Genomic DNA, 24,085 nt, shown 5'->3' on the forward strand with positions numbered 1-24,085 from the left:
GAAACTAGGTTATCTTTGCCAGATAAAAGAAAGCATTAGACAGACGAGGGGAAGATGGCAGAAGAGTAAGACACGGAGATCACCTTCCTCCCCACAGATACACCGGAAATACATCTACACGAGGAACAACTCCTACAGAAAACCTACTGAACGCTGACAGAAGACCTCAGACCTCCCAAAAGGCAAGAAACTCTCCACGTATCTGGGTAGGGCAAAAGAAAAAAGAATAAACACAGACAAAAGGATAGGGACGGGACCTGCACCAGTGGGAGGGAGCTGTGAAGGAGGAAAGGTTTCCACACACTAGGAAGCCCCTTCACGGGCGGAGACTGCGGGTGGCGGAGGAGAGCACAGAAACGGGTGCGGAGGGCAAAGCGGAGAGATTCCCGCACAGAGGATCAGGGCCGACCGGCACTCACCAGTCTGAGAGGCTTGTCTGCCCACCCGCCGGGGCGGGCGGGGCTGGGAGCTGAGGCTCAGGCTTCGGAGGTCGGAACCCAGGGAGACGACTGGGGTTGGTGGCGTGAACACACCCTGCAGGGGGTTAGTGCACCGTGGCTAGCCAGGAGGGAGTCCGGGAAAACGTCTGGAGCTGCAGAAGAGGCAAGAGACTTTTTCTTCCCTCTTTGTTTCCTGGTGCGGGAGGAGAGGGGATTAAGAGCGCTGCTTAAAGGAGCTCCAGAGACGGGCGTGAGCCGCAGCTAAAAGCGCGGACCCCAGAGACGGGCATGAGACGCTAAGGCTGCTGCTGCCTCCACCAAGGGGCCTGTGTGCGAGCACAGGTCACTATCCACATCTCCCTTCCTGGGAGCCTGTGCATCCCACCACTGCCAGGGTTCTGAGATCCAGGGACAACTTCCCCAGGAGAATGCACGGCGCACCTCAGGCTGGTGCAACGTCATGCCGGCCTCTGCCGCCGCAGGCCCGCCCCGCACTCCGTGCCCCCCCCCCCCAGGCCTGAGTGAGCCAGAGCCCCCAAAGCAGCTGCTCCTTTAACTTCGTCCTGTCTGAGCGAAGAACAGACGCCCTCCGGTGACCTACACACAGAGGCGGGGCCAAATCCAAAGCTGAGGCCCTGGGAGCTGTGAGACCAAAGAAGAGAAAGGGAAATCTCTCCCAGCAGCCTCAGAAGCAGCGGATTAAAGCTCCACAATCAACTTGATGTACCTGCATGTGTGGAATAACTGAATAGACAACGAATCATCCCAAATTGAGGAGCTGGACTTTGAGAGCATGATTTATGATTTTTTCCCCTTTTCTTCTTTTTGTGAGTGTGTATGTGTATGCTTCCGTGTGAGATTTTGTCTGTATAGCTTTGCTTCCACCATTTGTCCTAGGGTTCTATCCGTCATTTTTTTTAAAAAAAATTTTTTCTTAACAATTATTTTTTATTTTAATAACTTTATTATATTTTACCTTTATTTTTTTACTTTATCTTCTTTCTTTCTTTCTTTTTTCCTTCCTTCTCTACTTCCTTCCTTCTTTCCCCCTCCCTCCCTCCTTTCTTTCTTTCCTTCTATCTTTCTTCCTTTCTTTCTACTTCTACTAATTCTTTCTTTCTACTTTTTCTCCCTTTTATTCTGAGCCGTGTGGATGAAAGGCTCTTGGTGCTGCAGACAGGAGTCAGTGCTGTGCCTCTGAGGTGGGAGAGCCAACTTCAGGACACTGGTCCACAAGAGACCTCCCAGCTCCACATAATATCAAATGGGGAAAATCTCCCAGAGATCTCATCTCAACACCAGCACCCAGCTTCACTCAACAACCAGCAAGCTACACTGATGGACACCCTATGCCAAACAACTAGTAAGACAGGAACACAACCCCACCCATTAGCAGAGAGGCTGTCTAAAATAATAATAAGGTAACAGACACCCCAAAACACACCACCAGATATGGACCTGCCCACCAGAAAGACAAGATGCAGCCTCACCCACCAGAACACAGGCACTAGTCCCCTCCACCAGGAAGCCTACACAACCCACTGAAACAACCTTAGCCACTGGGGACAGACACCAAAAACAACAGGAACTACAAACCTGCAGCCTGCAAAAAGGAGACCCCAAACACAGTAAGATAAGCAAACTGAGAAGACAGAAAAACACACAGCAGATGAAGGAGCAAGATAAAAACCCACCAGACCTAACAATTGAAGAGGAAATAGGCAGTCTACCTGAAAAAGAATTCAGAATAATGATAGTAAAGATGATCCAAAATCCTGGAAATAGAATAGACAAAATGCAAGAAACATTTAACAAGGACCTAGAAGAACTAAAGATGAAACAAACAATGATGAACAACACAATAAATGAAATTAAAAATACTCTAGATAGGATCAGTAGCAGAATAACTGAGGCAGAAGAACGGATAAGTGACCTGGAAGATAAAATAGTGGAAACTACTACTGCAGAGCAGAATAAAGAAAAAAGAATGAAAAGAACTGAAGACAGTCTCAGAGAACTCTGGGACAACATTAAACGCACCAACATTTGAATTATAGGGGTTCCAGAAGAAAAAGAGAAAAAGAAAGGGACTGAGAAAATATTTGAAGAGATTATAGTTGAAAATTTCCCTAATATGCGAAAGGAAATAGGTAATCAACTCCTGGAAGCACAGAGAGTCCCATACAGGATAAATCCAAGGAGAAATACGACAAGACACATATTAATCAAACTATCAAAAATTAAATACAAAAAAATAACATATTAAAAGCAGCAAGGGAAAAACAACAAATAACACACAAGGGAATCCCCGTAAGGTTAACAGCTGATCTTTCAGCAGAAACTCTGCAAGCCAGAAGGGAGTGACAGGACATATTTAAAGTGATGAAGGAGAAAAACCTGCAACCAAGATTACTCTACCCAGCAAGGATCTCATTCAGATTTGATGGAGAAATTAAAACCTTTACAGACAAGCAAAAGCTGAGAGAGTTCAGCACCACCAAACCAGCTTTACAACAAATGCTAAAGGAACTCCTCTAGGCAACAAAAACAAGACAAGGAAAAGATCTACAATAAAGGACCCAAAACAATTAAGAAAATGGGAATGGGTACATACATATCGATAATTACCTTAAATGTAAATGGACTAAATGCTCCCACCAAAACACACAGATTAGCTGAATGGATACAAAAACAAGACCCATATATATGTTGTCTACAAGAGACCCACTTCAGACTTAGAGACACATACAGACTGAAAGTAAGGGGATGGAAAAAGATATTCCATGCAAATGGAAACCAAAAGAAAGCTGGAGTAGCAATTCTCATATCAGACAAAATAGACATTAAAATAAAGACGATTAGAAGAGACAAAGAAGGAACTACTTAATGATCAAGTGATCAATCCAAGAAGAAGATATAACAATTGTAAATATTTATGCACCCAACATAGGAGCACCTCAATACATAAGGCAAATACTAACAGTCATAAAAGGGGAAATCAACAGTAACACATTCATAGTAGTGGACTTTAACACCCCACTTTCACCAATGGACAGATCATCCAACATGAAAATAAATAAGGAAACACAGCTTTAGATGATACATTAAACAAGATGGACTTAATTGATATTTATAGGACATTCCATCCAAAAACAACAGAATACACATTTTTCTCAAGTGCTCATGAAACATTCTCCAGGATAGGGAGAAGACACAAATCAATAGAATTAGAAATGAAAAGGGAGAAGTAACAACTGACACTACAGAAATACAAAAGATCATGAGAGATTACTACAAGCAACTCTATGCCAAAAAAAATGGACAACCTGGAAGAAATGGACAAATTCTTAGAAAAGCAAAATCTGCCAAGGCTGAATCAGGAAGAAACAGAAAATATGAACAGACCAATCACGAGCACTGAAATTGAAACTGTGATTAAAAATCTTCCAACAGGGCTTCCCTGGTGGCGCAGTGGTTGGGAGTCCGCCTGCTGATGCAGGGGACGCGGGTTCGTGCCCCGGTCCGGGAGGATCCCACATGCTGTGGAGCGACTGGACCCGTGAGCCATGGCCGCTGAGCCTGCGCCTCCGGAGCCTGTGCTCCGCAACAGGAGAGGCCACGGCAGTGAGAGGCCCGCGTACCACAAAAAAAAAAAAAAAAAAAAAAAAAAAAAAAATCTTCCAACAAAAACAAGCCCAGGACCAGATGGCTTCACAGGCTAATTCTATCAAACATTTAGAGAAGAGCTAACACCTATCCTTCTCAAACTCTTCCAAAATATAGCAGAGGGAGGAACACTCCCAAACTCATTCTACGAGGCCACCATCATCCTGATACTAAAACCAGACAAGGATGTCAAAAAGAAAGAAAACTACAGGCCAATATCACTGATGAACATAGATGCAAAAATCCTCAACAAAATACTAGCAAAGAGAATCCAACAGCACATTAAAAGGATCATACACTGTGATCAAGTGGGGTTTATCCCAGGAATGCAAGGATTCTTCAATATATGCAAATCAATCAAGATGATATACCATATTAACAAATTGAAGGAGAAAAACCATATGATCATCTCAATAGATGCAGAGAAAGCTTTTGACAAAATTCAACACCCATTTATGATAAAAACCCTGCAGAAAGTAGGCATAGAGGGAACTTTCCTCAACATAATAAAGGCCATATATGACAAGCCCACAGCAAACATCATCCTCAATGGTGAAAAACTGAAAGCATTTCCACTAAGATCAGGAACAAGACAAGGTTGCCCACTCTCACCACTTTTATTCAACATAGTTTTGGAAGTTTTAGCCAGAGAAATCAGAGAAGAAAAGGAAATAAAAGGAATCCAAATCGGAAAAGAAGAAGTAAAGCTGTCACTGTTTGCAGATGACATGTTACTATACATAGAGAATCCTAAAGATGCTACCAGAAAACTACTAGAGCTAATCAATGAATTTGGTAAAGTAGCAGGATACAAAATTAAGGCACAGAAATCTCTTGCATTCCTATACACTAATGATGAAAAATCTGAAAGTGAAAACAAGAAAACACTCCCATTTACCATTGCAACAAAAAGAATAAAATATCTAGGAATAAACCTACCTAAGGAGACAAAAGACCTGTATCCAGAAAATTATAAGACACTGATGAAAGAAATTAAAAATGATACAAATAGATGGAGAGATATACCATGTTCTTTGACTGGAAGAATCAACATTGTGAAAGTGACTATACTACCCAATGCAATCTACAGATTCAATGCAATCCCTATCAAACTACCAACTGGCATTTTTCACAGAACTAGAACAAAATATTTTGCAATTTGTATGGAAACACAAAAGACCCCGAATAGTCAAAGCAATCTTGAGAACGAAAAACGGAGCTGGAGGAATCAGGCTTCCTGACCAGACTATACTACAAAGCTACAGTAATCAATACAGTATGGTACTGGCAGAAAAACAGAAAGATAGATCAATGGAACAGGATAGAAAGCCCAGAGATAAACCCACGCACATATGGTCAACTTATCATTGATAAAGTAGGCAGGAATGTACAGTGGAGAAAGGACAGCCTCTTCAATAACTGGTGCTGGGAAAACTGGACAGGTACATGTAAAAGTATGAGATTAGATCACTCCCTAACACCATACACAAAAATAAGCCCAAAATGGATTAAAAACCTAAATGTAAGGCCAGAAACTATCAAACCCTTAGAGGAAATCATAGGCAGAACACTCTATGACATAAATCACAGCAAGATCCTTTTTAACCCACCTCCTAGAGAATTGGAAATAAAAACAAAAATAAACAAATGGGACCTAATGTAATTTCAAAGCTTTTGTATGGCAAAGGAAATCATACACAAGACCAAAAGACAACCCTCAGAATGGGAGAAAATATTTGCAAATGAAGCAACTGACAAAGGATTAATCTCCAAAATTTACAAGCAGCTCATGCAGCTCAATAACAAAAAAACAAACAACCCAATCCAAAAATGGGCAGAAGACCTAAATAGACATTTCTCCAAAGAAGATATACAGACTGTCAACAAACACATGAAAGAATGCTCAACATCATTAATCATTAGAGAAATGCAAATCAAAACTACAATGAGATATCATCTCACACCAGTCAGAATGGCCATCATCAAAAAATCTTGAAACAATAAATGCTGGAGAGGGTTTGGAGAAAAGGGAACAAACACTCTTGCACTGATGGTGGGAATGTGAATTGGTACAGCCACTATGGAGAATAGTATGGAGGTTCCTTAAAAAACTACAAATAGAACTACCATATGACCCAGCAATCCCACTACTGGGCATATACCCTGAGAAAACCATAATTCAAAAAGAGTCATGTACCAAAATGTTCATTGCAGCTCTATTTACAATAGCCCAGAGATGGAAGCAACCTAAGTGTCCATCATCAGATGAATGGATAAAGAAGATGTGGCACATATATACAATGGAATATTACTCAGCCGTAAAAAGAAACGAAATTGAGCTATTTTTAATGAGATGGATAGACCTAGAGTGTATCATACAGAGTGAAGTAAGTCAGAAAGAGAAAGACAAATACTGTATGCTAACACATATATATGGAATTTAAGGGAAAAAAATGTCATGAAGAACTTAGGTGTAAGACAGTAATAAAGACACAGACCTACTAGAGAATGGACTTGAGGATATGGGGAGGTGGAAGGGTAAGTTGTGACAAAGCGAGAGAGAGGCATGGACATATATACACTACCAAGCGTAAAATAAATAGCTAGTGGGAAGCAGCCGCATAGCACAGGGAGATCAACTTGGTACTTTGTGACCGCCTGGAGGGGTGGGATAGGGAGGTTGGGAGGGAGGGAGATGCAAGAGGGAAGAGATATGGGAACATATGTGTATGTGTAACTGATTCACTTTGTTATAAAGCAGAAACTAACACACCATTGTAAAGCAATTATACTCCAATATAAATATGTAATAAAAAAAAGAAAAGAAAGCATTAACAATTCAAGAGAGAAATGACTTTCTTTGGAAATAAATTTTAAAGAAAATTTATCACAGCGATCTTGATCAAGCAACACTGAACCACAAAATAAAGAGTGTGTTCAAGAGTGATTTGCGAAATAATAAGCATTTCTTTATTTAGCAATTTTCTATATATTCAACAAACATTTCTATTGCATGTCTATTATGTACCAGGAACAGTACTAGGGACAAAGATAAATGAGACATAATTCCTGCTTTCAAGTTGCCTGTGGTCTCATGGAGGTGAACAGATACAGGAACATTATATCATACCATGTAATAAATGTAATAATAGAGATATGGATGGATATTGAATCATAAGAGAAATATCTTACCTATTCAAGGAAAAGTCACTTAATCTTTTTTTTTCTCACACACACACTGTCTTTTATTTTTACAAGAGATAAATAAGTCACTTAATCTTAAGTTTTAAAGCCATCGTTGAACTAAATGTTAAAAGATGAGATGGCATTAGCCAGTTTGGGGGTGAGGGTGGTGGAAGAGGGAAAGAGTTATGAGTAACTTCAAAGGAATTAAAGAACAGAGATGAAAAACTGCCAGGTGCCCTTGGGTAACTGCAAAACAGTCAGAAAGTAAGCACAGGAAGTGAAGGAGAAACCATACAATATTAATAAAAGCTAATATTTTTACAGACATACTGTTGTAAATATTTAGTTAAGGCCACTCAGCTAATCGGAGCAGACCTGTTTTCAAACTCAGGCAGTCTGGTTCTAAAACTGATTCTCATAACCATTAGGCCATGCTGCCTTTCCAGGAAGGCCTTGTATGCTACATTAAGGAGCTTGAGGCTTATCTTCTAGGAGATGTTGAATCACAAGGGTTGTATGCGAGAAAATAAGATGGTCAATGTTGTGTTTCAGTAATAGTATCCAGGCATTGTGATAAACATAGCATGGAGGAGAGCCACAATGGAAAGATTAATTAGGGAGCTTTAGTAAGAGATGATGAAGACCTGAGTTAAAGCAGTGGTGGTAAGAATAAGAGGGGATAGATTAAGGAAATATTTAAAAGGGAAATAGACCTGGTGATTTCTTTTTGTGAAGAGTTAAAGAGAGATTACTACCAGGTTTCTTTAAATCAATATAGGCATGTACAATATGTAACCTACTGATAATTTTGTTGAACTATAAATTCAACTCGTTAAGTTGATCACAGTTTGTCAGCTTTTCTTTTCTAGTTTTATGTGCCTTGGCTTATAGTATCAATATCAACTAATAATCAAAATATCTAAATATACATAAACTACTCATTGGTACCAATGCAGAGAATCAGATATTTGAGAAATTTCTCAATTTATTGTGCTATTCAAAAGTGAGTCTTCCATATTATAATACACCTATGCACTGCTCTGACATTAAATCTCTAAAATGTCAAATTTATTTTGTCAGAAGCTTGCCCAGAAAACATGTATTTTTTCTCCATTGCTCACAGGTTAATCTTTTCATCACTGGTCAGTTTCTACCTAATTTCCTGCTTATGGTCTATATTTAAAACCAGAACGAGTTAGAAATTCTTTGTGAAGTTTGAACAGAGAATTAGTTTTACAAGTGTATCAATCAGGACTGGTTAGGTTATGCTATAGTAACAAGTGGCCCAAATGTCTGTGGTTTATAATTACAAAGGATTATTTCTCAATAATGCTATGCATCAATAGCAGGTTGATTGTGGCTCTTCATCTTGAAGGGATGAACTGGGAGGCTCATGAAATAGCCTCTATCTGAAACATCTTTGGTTATTGTGCAGAGGGAACATGGTCACATGCTGGCTCTTAGAGCATCTGCTTGTAAGAGACTCATGTCATGTCCACTCACATTTGATTGGCCAAGGCAAGTGCCATGCCTGAAATCAATGGGATGGAAAAGTATAATACTGCCCAGGGAAGAGTAGCAAATATCTGTAAACAGTATCCTATGTACCCCTTGGTTCTATTGCATAACCAAACAAAGGCTGAGAGTAGATAGCTCAGTAAACAAGAGCAATAAAGAAAACAATTTCTGAGTAAAATTTAAAGGTATACAAAATGTGTTAAATAATGTGGTTCATTGCAATTTAACCAAATAAAGATGCTTTTGGAAATTAAGATCACTAATCTTAGCTCCAAAGCAGAATATTTTCCCACAGACCCACAAAACTTCTAAAAATTATGGTTGAAGGAATGAAATAGACTAGTATGTGGTCTTCTGTGATAGTCATAAACACCTGTTGCTTTTGCCTCCCTGACATCCCTTCCCACTTTTGATAACAGAACCTAATTTTTATTTGGAAAATGGTCCCTCCCACTTGCTATGCTTTGTTAACACAGTCATTTAACGTACCCACTCACTCACAACTCTTACCTCCCAAACCCCAGCGAATGAATATGCCTCAAGCTTAACCAATATCACTTAACCTCAAGAGAACGTACATCATAAACAGAGAGACACAAGGATGAAAAGCAACTGGAATTGTAGTGATTGTCCTTAATTCCTACTACATAATCTCCTCATTCAACTTTTTCTTCAAATCTATGATAACCAGTGCTCCTCCAATAAATCTCATTTTTTTATTTAGTTCATTAGAATTGGTTTCTATTGCTCACAATCAAAACCTATAATTGACATGATGGTTATCTAGCTAAGATACTGCAGAGCTCCTAAAGGTTTCCATATAGTAAGTCTACTCCCCACTCCTCCCACCTCCCCAAATACACCTTACTTTGCTGTAAATCTTTAGTACATTACAGATAAGTTAAAGTCCAATTTGATCACCAACCCCTGCCCCAAAACACCAAAGGTAACCATCATTATCATTTCTGCATGCATCCTTCAAGGTTATTGTCTATTGTTTATGTATATACTTGTGTACCCATAAAAGCATATATAGTATCATTTGGTGAGTTGTTCATTTTATCACATATTTTTCAACTTACTGTTTGGTTGCATTGTTGTTATTGTTCCTGGGAGTAGATGTTTATGAGAGTACCAAGGAAGATCAAAATTATTCCCAAGTTTATCAGACATGAAAAGTCAGAAGAATAGATTTCTAGGTACCATTCACTAGCAGGGAAGGAACTCCTAATATTCTGCCAGGCCTAGCTCACTTGCAAACAGCTGAGGTTTTTAGCAGGTATCTGGGCAGGACAGGAAAAGGAAATAATTGCAGTAGAATTTTTGCTGTCCCTGGACACTTACTTTGACCCACACTGTTTTCCCTTTTTCCATAAAAATAAAACCCCGGTTTTCACCTGAGCATGTAGCTTCCTGGAATAAAGATTACATTTTCTAGGCTTTTTTGCAGGTACTTATGCCCATATGACTAATTTTTGCACAATGGTATCCAAGTGAAAATTACATACAACTTCTGTACTTAAAGGGGGTGGGTGCCATTTTGCCTGTAGTTGGAATGCCATATAATGACTGTTGCTCCAGCTGCCATCTTGACTTAAGTGGGAGGCCACTGTTATGGAGAAACAAGAGAAAGAAGGAGAGTTCCTGACACCCTGGAGGACCAACCCAGCCTTGATTGACAGCATCTGGACATCTGGAATATGAGACTAAAAAGGGTTTATATTTGGTTTCAGCCACTGTCATTTTAGGTTTTTCTATTATTTTTAACTAAACTTAATCTAAACACATACATTCACCATATGAAATTGCTCACCCTTCCGACAAAGATGCTGTTGTGGGATTGGCTTGGTGATCAAACTAGACTCTAATCTTATCCGTAATATTCTGAGGATATCACAGGAGACTGTATTACTTATCTAATTAAAATGAATTGTTTTTTAAATAGTCAAAATGTTAAGTATTTTAAATGGAAGCATGAGATAATGGAAATTAAGCTGAAATATAAGATGGGACATCAGTCTTTAATACTTATCCATTTACCAACTGATTAATCCAAGTCATCATGTTTTTCTGAACCTGGATTTCACAATGGGCTAAATAATCTCTAAGCCCCCTAGCAGTTGTACAACTTGTAATGTAAAATGATCATACTCTATCATCAATCACCAAACATCATTAATTTATAATCAGCTTAAGAAATGTGACTGTCACACTGACAATACATTAAGAGCATATTGTTCAAGTCTTACATACACTGACTTACATCATTTCTTATAACCTCTATGAGGAAGATAAAAGTATTTTTGTTCTATAAATTGGGAACAGAGAGGATATGGTCTATAACCCCTAAGCTATTTGCAGCAGAGTAAAAAAAATTATATAAATAATCAATTATTATAGCATGCTACATCTGAGAACCTGAAACTTCTCAGCAAGGAGAAATATTGGAAAAGAAAGTTAATACCGAGTGTGTGGTAAGGAATTCTTAAATCTTTAACATGCATTACTCTTACTTAACTAGATTTATTTAACAGTCAGTGACCTGAGAAACCTTGCTTAAGTAAATATTACAAAAGGAGTTACTTCCTCAAGAAGTGAAGTAGTTCTGTTACAAAATCTGAGGGTTATAAGTTTTATAAAGGCAAATACTCCATCTTTGTTTACACTCCACCACACTTTCGAAATGGTGTAAAAATCATATGGATGAGTTAAATTTTACCAACCTTGTTTAATCATTAGCTAAACATATTTATATAATTCTACATGAATGACTAAATATATTCTTAATCCTCAAAAATTAGGCTACTGGCTTTATGATTTAATTACGTTGCTTATATATCCCACATTCACATTTCATGTTTCTAGAATTTACATTCAACTCATTAGCACGTGTTTCAATATGTAATTCAACCTCTCTGTGCCTCAGATTCTTTAAAAGGACTTTTAGTAACTCAGTTTGGAAAAGTTAAATGGAGAGTATAGAAAAAAATAAAGTAAAAAATAGTAAATGAGTAAAAAATTTATTATAAAAACTCTATAATATTATCTTCTAAAGAAACAAGCACACTTTTTATGAAAAAGTAGTTTTCATAAACAGCTTTATTTCCCATGATGAGTTTACTGACAAAACTATTTGTATGTATGTGTATTTTTATGGTCTCAAATAATATAATTTTGATTTTTTAGAGGCCAAAATGGAAAAAATTGTTTGCAAAGTTGATAAAAAATATATATAATTTTAGTTAAAACAATGTGTGAATTTTTAGATAAGTCATTTGAGTGTCTGAGTATGAAATAGGGAGATATGTTTTTATAGTCCTTTATCATAGGGCATCTGTTGCTTTGTCAGGGAGTGATGATCTTGCACATTTTTTCCAGGACAACATGATACCTTTCGTTTTGTCCTTTACATAAATTAGGAGGAAAAAAATCTTATTTTTCCCCCAATAAAATGTTTTATGAATATTTTTAAATTGGTAAATCTTCACATTCCTTTTCTTAATTTGTCATTGTATATTTGCTCTGTATTAATCAGCTCAGGCTGCCATAGTAAAATACCATAGTATTTTATTATGCCCACAGACTGGATGGCTTCAATAACAGAAATTTATTTATCACAGTTCTGGACATTGGAAGTCTGAGGTCAGGGTACCAGCATGTTCTGTTTCTCTTTAGCTTGCAGCTGGCTGCCTTCTCACTGTGTCCTCACACAGCAGAGAGAGAACAAGAGCAAACTCTCTGGTATCTCTTCTTATATGAGCACTAAACCCATCACGAAGGCCTCACCATCATAATCTCATCTAAACCCAACTACCTGCCAAAGGCCAGTCTCCAAATACCATCCCACTGGGGGTTAGAGTTTCAGCATATGAATTTGGCAGGGTGGGAGTGGGATGAGAGGTGCACACAATTCTATTCACAGCATATTCTTTCTCCCTTCAGAACTCGTTTCCCACATTTTATTTTTTCTTGCAATATTCTGTCTTGCTTGCCTTATCACTTCTTTGGTACAACTTTGATATTTCAAATTTTCTTTTATCATGTGGGATAACTTAGCAAGTTTTTACCTCTTGAGATATGCTAGATTAAGTTACTGCAGTCAGCTATTTGTTCCTCTCCAGCTATCCTTAGCAAGGTGCAAACAATTTCAAGCCAGATAACCACAGAAAAATTCCAAATGCCAGACCATAGGAATTTGCCTCAAATAGCATAGAGAAAAACTTCCTTTTCCTTATCTTGAATGTGAATTTAGATGAAAATAATACATGCATTATAGGACTATTTTAACTTTTATATGTGTGGAATATAACTAACATACATAAAAGCAGCATAAAACTTCGTTAATCTGTTATGACAAAGCCCACCTAAGTATGTATCCCCAAACAATATAGTTTAATTTGCCTGCTTTTGAACTTTCTACAAATGGGATCATGAAGTGTGCATTTTTAACATACTGTTTCTTTCATTAATATTTTTGATGTACATTTTTGCATACATGCTGATGCATGGGGCTGTACCTCACTTTCACTGAATTCTTTTACATGAATATACAATTATTTATTTATCCTTTTTATTAACATAGACCTCAAAGTTGTTTCTCGTTTGGGTGTATTATAAACATGCTGCTAGAATTTCCTGTTCATGTGTCCTGAGCATAAATTTCTCTAAGATATGTAGCTAGCAATGGACAGCTGTGTTGTAGGATATTTGTAACTTTAACTTTACAAAATAATGCCAGCTTCTTTCCAAAATGGTTGAACCAATTTACACTCCTACTACCAGAACATGAGAGTTCTTTTTGCTCCATATCATTCCCAAAATGTTGCATCTTAGGACTTTTTAATATTAAGCAACTCAGTGTATTTGTACTAGTATCTCATCATGTCTTTAATTTGCATTTCCCTGATTACTTTTATGTTTTGTATGTACATACTTTTATGTCTGATTTGTATGTCCTCTGAATACCAGAATGAATACCGGAAATTGTGTAGAAGGAAAAAAGCAACCAGTGAACAATTTCAAGTCCTTTCCTTTGAGCATAAATCCACCTTTAATACTGGAGGGGAGATTTTTTGAAGATCCAAGAGGAAAAATATAGTGGAGCTAAATCCAATGTGTGGTTTTTGAGTCTCCTGTCTTTTCGTGTAAGCTATTCTTTTTTCTTTTCTTAAAATGTAATTTAAACAGTGTTCCTTAGCAGTCAAATCAGTCAGGAATACATTTGGAGACATTTAAGGTTTAGGAACTTTTATACCATATACTGTGATTCCCACAGAATTTCCAGGAGGTCATCAATTTATATTCTAATAAATTTCAGAAAAGGAGACTACTTGAGAAATGAGATTCATTTATTGGTGAGAAGGAATGAGAATCAAATTTCCATTAAGAAGATGAATGGCACCACCTTCCCCACCCTTTTCTGTGTGAAAGAGTTTTTAAATTATCAAATGTACAGTAAAACTATCAACAGCTCTGGGAAAAAACTTCAACTGTCAGAAGCACAAGGACGAAAGACAAGAAGTGCTAACATGCACACTGGACAGCTGTTTCTTTTCATTTTCTATTTTGAGAAAAACCCAAGTGGGAGTCCTGAAAAATCTGTGGTATCTTACATCAGTCAAACTCCACTTCGCCTGGATGAAAATTTGTGCTTTTCTTTGAGGGAACGAAATGGTTTGGCTTCTGTGTGAGAAAGTGTCAATGAGCTCCTCATTTTTTGGTACATTTGGCAAGTTTCTCTAATTAATCCTTAAATATGGTAGGTTAAGATGTTCTCACACTTTGAGGAGAAAAGAAGTTGCTTAGAGAGAAAATAAATGCTCGTAGTTTCTGAACGTGTTTGCTTTTATTCTGTAAACACATTAATATATAACTTTGCTTTTACTCTCCTCTGGGAGGGAGCTAAATCTTTTATCTGTTTTGAAGTATATTCCCTCATCTTCTGGTTATATTTATACAGTAAAGCCAGTGAGAAAATAGAAAGCAAGGAAAGTAACCCCTGGTTTGATATGCTTGCCTCCAAACTCCTATCTGTGGGAATCAGCCTTATTGCTCCATAGAACGCTGAGGTTGTCATGCACATGAGGCTTTAGAAAGCTGAAGGTCTTGAGGCTCAACATCTTTATGCTAAATAGCTAGTCTTTATGTGTGTGTCTCTTGTTAATAATTTTTGAAAGATTCTATATAAAGAGGAAGACAATTTGATACAATGGAATTCCAGGGGGCAATTCCTCACCAGAGAAAAGCAGTCTAAGCAGAAGCCCACACTGCATTTCTCAATAACTGTATGAGGCAGTAAGGTCTGTCATGTATCGGGAATAGTGGACATATGGGTGCTCAGAGCAGAAGAGTATACAGACGAGGGGGGTGCTGTATGGGAGGAGAGGGGTATCCATGTGGGACCTTGAGGAGAAAGATACCTAAAGAAGGCTGTTAGGAAGGCTCGCTGCCTGATGTCCTCTGTATGAACCCCTGTGTTAGCCCTTTAATAAAAGTTGCAGTACTGTGATGCAAGTCTGACCCTTAGTGATAAAGAGAATTTAGAAAAGATGGGACAACATTAGAATGAGGAGACAGAAAGAGAGACCTAAACTGCTATGCTAAGGAAGGTTCAGCAAAGCTCTACGTATGTCCTTGAACCAAAGTCAGCAAATAAAGAGTTACAGCCCCCAGAAATGGATCTGCCCTTAATATCCCTGCCACACTCACCAGCTGAGGGAAAGCAGCCTATGGGAGGTGTGGCCTTGGTGCAAATGCATAATAGGTTTCAAAACCATCTGAAGGGGCCCTCAGTTAATTACACTCCTTATGTGAGGTACATTCTCCTAACAACCACAATCTCCTTTCATCCAAAACAAAAGTCCTGAGGTTCAAAATCACCAACGCAATAATTCACTTGCTTTATCATGAATAGAGTCTCAAAATAAAATTGCCAATATTATCATCAACAATGTGCTTTGAAAAAACTTTAAGACTTTTTGCAGATCTTTTTTTCCTTAGGGTATATCCCAGTAGAGATGCATGACCACATTATTGTGTTGTAAAGTCACCACACTTGAAAAACATCCCTTCTTTATAGCTATGATCCCAGCTAGATACACAATTAGGTTCATTTATTTAATTTTATTTCAGTTTTTAAGCTATTTTAAAATTTGCCTTATAATTATAGAAAATATTCTTAGAATTCTAAAGTCAAATCTACAATTTAGAGATTTAAAGAAGTCTAGCTTGTATCTCTCCCAGTTCCCTCTATCCTGTTCTATTCCCTCCCTTCTATATAGATCATCATTTTAAATAAAAGGATTAACTTTATATTGCCTTTTTAACTGTTATTTTTTTAAATATAAGCATATCTATCTATCATCTAGCTAGCTAGCTCTATATTTATTTTGTAAATAGTAGCATCCTATGCCATTTATCTCAACCTTGCTTTTTCACTTAGCATTATATTCAGGGAATTATGCTATAGCAGTAAGAGACATTTTCACTCCTCTTTTAGTTGCATAGTACTCTATTATAATATAGTCACTTAGCTACTTATGGTCATTTGGGTTGTCCTCTGTTATTTGTTATGACAAATATTGCTTATAGCTTTGGGCATAGGTCATTTCATATTGTTTGCCAGTATATTTTTGGAATAAATACCTCGGTGCAGAATTCCTGGTCAAAGAGTGCATGAGTATTTTATTTTGTTAAATATTATCAAATTCTTCTTCAAGGGGTTGGGCTATTTTGCAGTCCTCCCTGCCATTTATAAGAGTACCATTTATAAGTTTCTGCACAGACTCGCCAAAAAAGTACGTTCCAAAGCTTTTAGATTTTTGCTGATTTGATAGGTGAGAAACCATCTCAGTACATTTTTTGTGTTTATCTTATTTTTTAAAAACGTTAACATATTTTCATATGTTTAGACTATTTGAATTTCTTTTTCTGTGAACTATATGTTGATATCTCATTTTTCTATAATATTCTTGGCCTCTTTTCTTCTTTAAACGTGAAGAATTTTAGCTATTCTCTGTGATATGAATTGTAAATATTTTCCCAGTTTTTCATTTGTCATCCTACTCTGCTTAGAGTGTATTTTACCAAGAAAATGTTTTATTTGTGTTATCAAATTATCAATCTTTCCCTTCCTGACTATGGACTTTGAATCACTTACAAATTATGGAGGAATTCATGTTGTTTTCTTCTAGAACTTGAATGGTTTCTTTTTTTATTTGTTTTAACATTTATATATCTAATTCCTTGGAATGTACTATAATTGTCTGTGTGATAAATTGATCCACTTCTAACTTTTTCCATTTGCCTATTCCCAACACCATTTATTTAAAAGTCCACCTTTGTTTTTTACACTGATTTGAGATGATGTCTTTATCAAATAATGAATTTCCATATATGCCTGAGTCTATTCCTATGTTTTCTATTTTGCTCAGTTGCTTTGTCTGTTCATACATTAGTACCACAGTATATTGATTATAGAAACTATGTCTTTTAATATCTGGTAAAGTTACCCCCTCTCACTGCTATTCTTTTTCAGGGTTTTTGTGGATATTCCCACTTATTTGCTTTTTCCAAAGCAAATTACTTTTTAATTTTATAATTAAATTGTCTAGTTCCCAAAATCCCTCAAAAACTGATGATCATTTACCAGGATTACTTTAAATTTCTAAATGTCATAACTTATGTTTCTAAAGATGGTTGCAACAATATCCCCCATCTCATGCATTCTTTTTTTGTTTTATAACATGAGTTTTGCTCTCTCTCACTAAGAGGTAGAATCTACTCCTTTCTTTGACCTATACAATATAGCAGAAGTGACATTAAGAAATGACATTAAAAAGGCCAGAAAGCTTCCACTTCTGCACTTTGGGGAAGCCAGCCACCATGTGTAAGAAGTCCTGCTACTCTGAATCGGTCCTATTATATGAAATCCCAAGCTAGCTACTTGGAGAGTCCACATGAAGAGAGGGAGATGTTTGGCCAGCCCCCAGCCATCCCAGATGAGAAGACATGTAACTGAAGAAGCCATCTTGGATATTCTAGTTCCAACAGATGCCACACAGAGTAAAGATAAGCTATCCTCACCAAAATATGCCCAAATTGCAGAATCATGAGCAAATAAATAAATGATTATTATTAACCACTGAGTTTTAGGTGATTTGATTTCTAGTAATAAATAACCAAAATAGAAATGATCAAGATTTTTCTCCTTAGCATTGTTTATATGATGGATTTTATTGTTTTCTATCTACTTCTATTGAATCACCCCTGTATTCTTAGGATAAACTTCACTTAATCACGATGTATTATTTTTTGATGCACAGTTGTAATTTATTTAAGATTTTTGTATCATATTCATAAGCAAAGTTAGTTAGTAGACATCTCTTTACATATAAGCTTTGTAAGTTTTGTGAATCAATGTTAAACACACTTCATAAAATGAATTTAGAAGTTTTCTTTCTTTTTCAATGTTCTGAAGTAGTCTAATACCTGGGAGTATTTGATATTTAAAAGATTGGTGGAATTCCTGTGACACCACTGTGACTGGAACTCTTTTTTGGTGCAGCTCTTTAAGTAGTTTGAATCATACTAGTTAGCCATAAAAAAGAACAAAATTTTGCTATTTGTAGCAACATGGATGGACTTGGAGGGCATTATGCTAAGTGAAATAAGTCAGAGAGAAAGATAAACACTGTATGATATCACTTATATGTGGAATCTAAAAAATACAACAAACTAGTGAATACAACAAAAAATAAGCAGACTCACAGATATAGAGAACAAACTAGTGGTTACCAGTGGAGAGAGGGAAGGGGGAGGGGCAATATAGGGGGAGGGGAATAAGAGGTACAAACTATTACGTCTAAAATAAACTACAAGGATGTATTGTACAACACGGGGAGTATAGCCAATATTTTATAATAACTATAAATGGAGTCTACCTTTAGGAATTGTGAATCACTATATTATATACTTGTAACATAATATTGTACAGAATTATGCTTCAATTAAAAAAAAAAGTTAATTTCAGGCCTGTGTCAATCCAGGCCTGCCTAAGAGAACAATCTCTAATCCATTTGCACAGAACTGTTTTCTTTAGAACTACAGAATGGAGATAGATATGGAATTTCTGTCTGCTCATCTGCTGTATGGGACTACACTGGATTGAGGGAGCTTTAAATTGAAATGTAGGCCTTGACTAGAACAGTGTAAAAGATTGGCATGAAACTGGAATCACAGCTTCTCTGTGTCATGGTTATCCACATGTATCCTGGCTCCTGTAGACACTGTGTACCTGAATTATTGCTATGCCTTTCAAAGACAGTAAAATGCTTCACTGTTTTATCTCCAGTTCTATATTTTCCATTAATCTAATAAATGTAATATTTGATTAAAACCATGTGTTTTCATGAGTCTGATCACCAAACTGAACTCATAAATACTATCATACTGTGCACCATCTACTTCATTTCTGTCTATAGTAATTGATCTATTTACACAATCTCTTCCATAACCAATTTTGGATAGTTGTATTTTTCTGGAAAAATTTATCTATTTCATCTATTGTTTACAAATATAAAGTAGTCTCTATTGATTTTTTTAAAGTCTTCTGTTTTAACAGTTAAAACACCCTACCATTTCTCATTTTATGTACTTGTAGATTCTCCCTTTTGTCTTAGCTGGGTTAGCTAGCTGTTTGACTATTCCGTTAATTATTTTTCAAAGAACTGGCATTTGGATTTATTATTAATTCTACATTTTTCTCACTTATTTGGATTTTTTTGTTTTTGTTTATGCAGTATGCGGGCCTCTCACTGTTGTGGCCTCTCCTGTTGCGGAGCACAGGCTCCGGACGCGCAGGCTCAGCGGCCATGGCTCACGGGCCCAGCCGCTCCGCGGCATGTGGGATCTTCCCGGACCAGGGCACGAACCCGTGTCCCCTGCCTCGGCAGGCAGACTCTCAACCACTGCGCCACCAGGGAAGCCCTTATTTGGATTTTTTAATTAATGTCTTCCTTTTACTTTTGGGGGTACTCTGTAGTCCTTTTCTACCTTTTGAATTGGGTACCTAGTTCATTTGTTTTTATTGATAGAGATATTTAATGCTATACATTTTTCTCTGAAAACTGCTTTAACCGTATCTGTAGATTCTGATAGTTGTATTTTCACTATTTTTATTTTAAAGAAATTCTGCTATTTCATTTTCTGTTTCCCCTTTGACCCAAGAGTTATTTAATAATATGATTTTAAAAGCCTCATTTTCAAGTCATTTTTATTGTTGTTGTTATTAATATCATTTAATTGGATTGTGGTCTGATAATGCTCTTGGTAGTAATCAAGGGAGTGAAATTTATTAAGGGGATATATATATATATATATTTTTGGTGCACATGTGTGGCAAGATATAGTTCAATTTGGAGAATGTTCCATGTAGACTTGAAGAGGTGAAGTCTTTGTTATCAGAGTTCAGAGTTTACTATATACTAATAAAAACAGACTTATTAATTACATTGTCTTTCATCCCTCTAGTAAATATTTGCCTGCTTGTTCTCATTTGGATTGAGATAAACATGCTAAAGACTTCTATTATTAGTGTGTTTCTGCCATTTATCACTTCCTCTACTGTGTTTCTGCTCTATCAATTTGTGTTCTTGGGTAATTAATTGGGTAATATTAACTCATATCTACAATTGTGAATTATAGCTTTAAGCACTATGCTTTGTCCTTCATTGTCTGTTAATGCTTTTTTTATTTTAATACTAATTTGTTATATGTCAAAATTATAACTCTTTTATTTGTGTCTGGAGTATTTGCATTTTTTTATTTTTACATTTCTGTATTTCTCTAATTTATATATTTTATATAAAATATGGACCATTTTGTTTTTATAGTTGAATTAAGTTCATTTACATATACTGATGTAATTGATAAATTTGGCCTTAGTTTGTGTCATAACGCTTTATATTATAATATGTCATACTGATTCGTATTGCATATAGCATGCACACACACACAAACACACACACACACACACGGTTTTTCCACTATGAAGATACATCTTTTTTTCTATGTATTCCCTGGCATTATGAAGGGCCTGTATTTTGTTCAAATGATTACCTTTATATGAACACCTTTATATAAAACTCTTGCCCATCTCCTTTTCTTTTTAGCTAATGTTCATTGTTCCTACTATGAAAAGTATTGAAATTAGCTAGCAGCATTTTTTTCTACCACTCTTTCCTATCTCTAAACATCTAATCTGGAATCATATGCCTTTTCCTCTCAGTTAGTACCTATAAGGCAGTTAGTGAATTTACTTTATTCTTCGTATACTTTCCCTTATTTTTGATAGCTAATTCTATCTGTATTGCCAGTGTATACAACAATGTTATACTATATTCCCTCACTTATATTCCATTTAGTCTTAGTTTTACAGATAAATATATATTTATTGTTGACCACAAGTCCTTTGGTTTACGTCTTTCTGGTCATCTTGGTGGTCTGAAGTGTCTTCTTTAGTTAATTCCTCGGGAAGGCTCATGGGAAAAATATTCCTAAGTTTCTGCATGCCCAGGAAAGTGTGTTTGCAGCTTTTGTACATGAAGTTTAGGTTGGCCAGAAAAAAAATCCTTGGCTCATAATTTCTTTCTTTGAGTCTCTTAAACGTTCTCCATTATTTGCTGCATAAAACACTGAAAAGTCTGATAACAATCTGAGCTGCTTTCCCTAAGAAGTCTTTTTTGCCTGTATACCCAGAGGCATTTTTTTTTCTTTTTCCTTAAATTCTATTTTACGTGTCTTGTAGGCTATTCTGCTTTTTTCTGGTAAAGTAGTGTGCCCTTTCAGTCTTTTATTTCTGAAAATTTCCTTAAAGTATAATGCTTAGTTCTAATTTTATGTTGTTGTTTTGTTTTTATTTCTTCTCCAGGCACTCCTACAATGTATGTGTATATGTATATTTGTTATTCATGTTCTTTATCCTTGTTGTGTTAGCTCTTTAATTTTATTATAATGGGAAACCAACATGCCTGTTTTTCTTATTAACATTATCTATAAGATAGAAGTATATATCTTACTCTGCTTGGTGAACTCACTCTGACTGACATACCCAAGTTGAAAAAAAAAAAAGTAAAAGACATCAGACAAATGCAACATTGATAAAAACGTCTGCTGCCTGTTAGCAATTCTTGGCAGCCCAGAATGAAACTAGAAAGAAAAAAGATCGTTGATAATAACAGTATATAATGCAGTAGTATTGCTGTGGGCTTTAAGATAATTTATGTAAGGCCCTTAGTACACTGCATGGCACATAGTAAGTGATCAGTAAATAAAACTATTTTTGTTATCATTATGATTATTATTGCCATCATTTGATGGAAGATCAAAACAGAGAAAGAGATAGCTGGTGTAGTAAAGTTATACTTTAACATTTAAATTTTGAGTCTCTTTTATCTTCACCTGCCTCTCTCTATGCTCCAATCAAGGAGATATGTGGGCTTCCCAAATAGGTAAATCATAAAGTATCCATCTAGACCATTGCTTTTTAAAAGATTTATTGGACATTGTGTTAGACTGCATTTTTCAAAATGGCAGCAATAGTATCTGCCATCCTACATACTCGTATGCATTGCACTCATGCCATCCCTCCTAGCAGAAGGAGTAGTCTTTTTTTCTCCACCTCCTTGAATCTGATTATTTTGAACAACAGAATATAGGGAAATAGCACTGTGCCAGTTCTTAACCCAGCTTGTACTTGAATTGGCATCTTTCCTCCTTCTCTCTTGGAACATACTGTCTCAGAAGCCAACTGCCATGTAAGCCAGCTACACTGAGACAACATCCATGCTGTGAAAAGCCCAGGCCACAAGAAAAAAACCCTGGAGAGGGAGCTGTCACTTGGAGAGAAGGAGAGGGAGAGACAGACAGACAAGACACTGGTAGACAGAGTACTGAGGCCACAGACATATCAGTGAAGAGGCCATGTTGGAAGTGGACCCTCCAACTCCAGCCCCCTCAGAGTCTACTGAGCAAAGAACAGCTTTCCAGACAAACCCTTCCTGAAGGCCTGACTCACAGAAGTATAAGCAAAACAAAACAGATATCTAAAGCTGTGGTGTGTTTTGCAAAGGAAGGGATAACCAGAACAAATATTTATTTAGAAGATGTAGACTGAAGTTTATTTCCTATGGGAAAAGTATTATAAACTTTCATGTTTATGTTCAAAATAAATGATTCTCACATTCAATGAATGGAAAACCACATTTTAATTTATCTTTCATTTCATAAATTTGTCTACCATTCATAACTGGCTATTCATTCACATATGTTCTAAGAATAAAGCTTCTAGATGTAGTAATAAACTCTTGTTCAAAATATATTTAGGGCTTCCCTGGTGGCGCAGTGGTTGAGAGTCCGCCTGCTGATGCAGGGGACAGGGGTTCGTGCCCCGGTCCGAGAAGATCCCACATGCCCTGGAGCGGCTGGGCCCGTGAGCCATGGCCGCTGAGCCTGCGCGTCTGGAGCCTGTGCTCCGCAACAGGAGAGGCCACAACAGTGAGAGGCCCACGTACCGAAAAAAAAAAAAAAAAAAAAATATATATATATATATATATATATATATATATATATATATATATATATATATATTTTAAATCTTTGTAAAGTCAGCTTTCATGTTAGCAAAATATTTCCCTTTTTCTTTTCCTCTCTACGGCTTCCTTTGTAATATTCTAGACCATACAAATACATAGGAGACATCTTAGAAGACTTTAAAGTCTAGGTAATTAAATATACCACTCATTTCTAATAAAAAGCACTATGGCCCATGCTGTTCTGGTTGGGAATTTCACCTGGCTGGCTCAGAGTTGGTGGCACAATTATATATATGCTACGAAAGCATTTTACAGGTCAGGGCCAAGGAACAGATATTTTTCTTTTTCATTTCCTTTTGATGGCACTTTCTACTTCATCAAAAGCAGAATCTATTTCTATTTCCCCAAATACAAAAGCAATCAAGTTGGTCACCTGTGTTACCAGCACCATATTCCAATTTAAACCAGCAATATTTTAATACCTTTTATTAACTGATGTTCCAAGCAGCATGTACTAGTTAGGTTGCCACAATAAGGAAAACAAACAAGATTCTATTATTTAAGTGGCTATTTGTATCTAAATACTACCTTGAAAGGCAAAGAATTTTATTACATTCTTATCTTAAGTAAATATAATGGTTTCAGCTTCTTTAAAAACATTAGTAGATACATAACTTACATGAA

General features: G+C 36.6%; 1 protein-coding gene across 3 annotated transcripts in view; it reads right to left on the reverse strand.

Moving 5' to 3' along the window:
* CFAP299 (cilia and flagella associated protein 299) overlaps window positions 1–24,085 on the reverse strand; it is a 630,144-nt gene that overhangs the window by 384,526 nt on the left and 221,533 nt on the right. The gene's annotated exons all lie outside the window — the stretch shown is intronic.

The sequence above is a fragment of the Phocoena phocoena genome, chromosome 5 (assembly GCF_963924675.1).
Source record: "Phocoena phocoena chromosome 5, mPhoPho1.1, whole genome shotgun sequence".
Taxonomy (NCBI): Eukaryota; Metazoa; Chordata; class Mammalia; order Artiodactyla; family Phocoenidae; genus Phocoena; species Phocoena phocoena.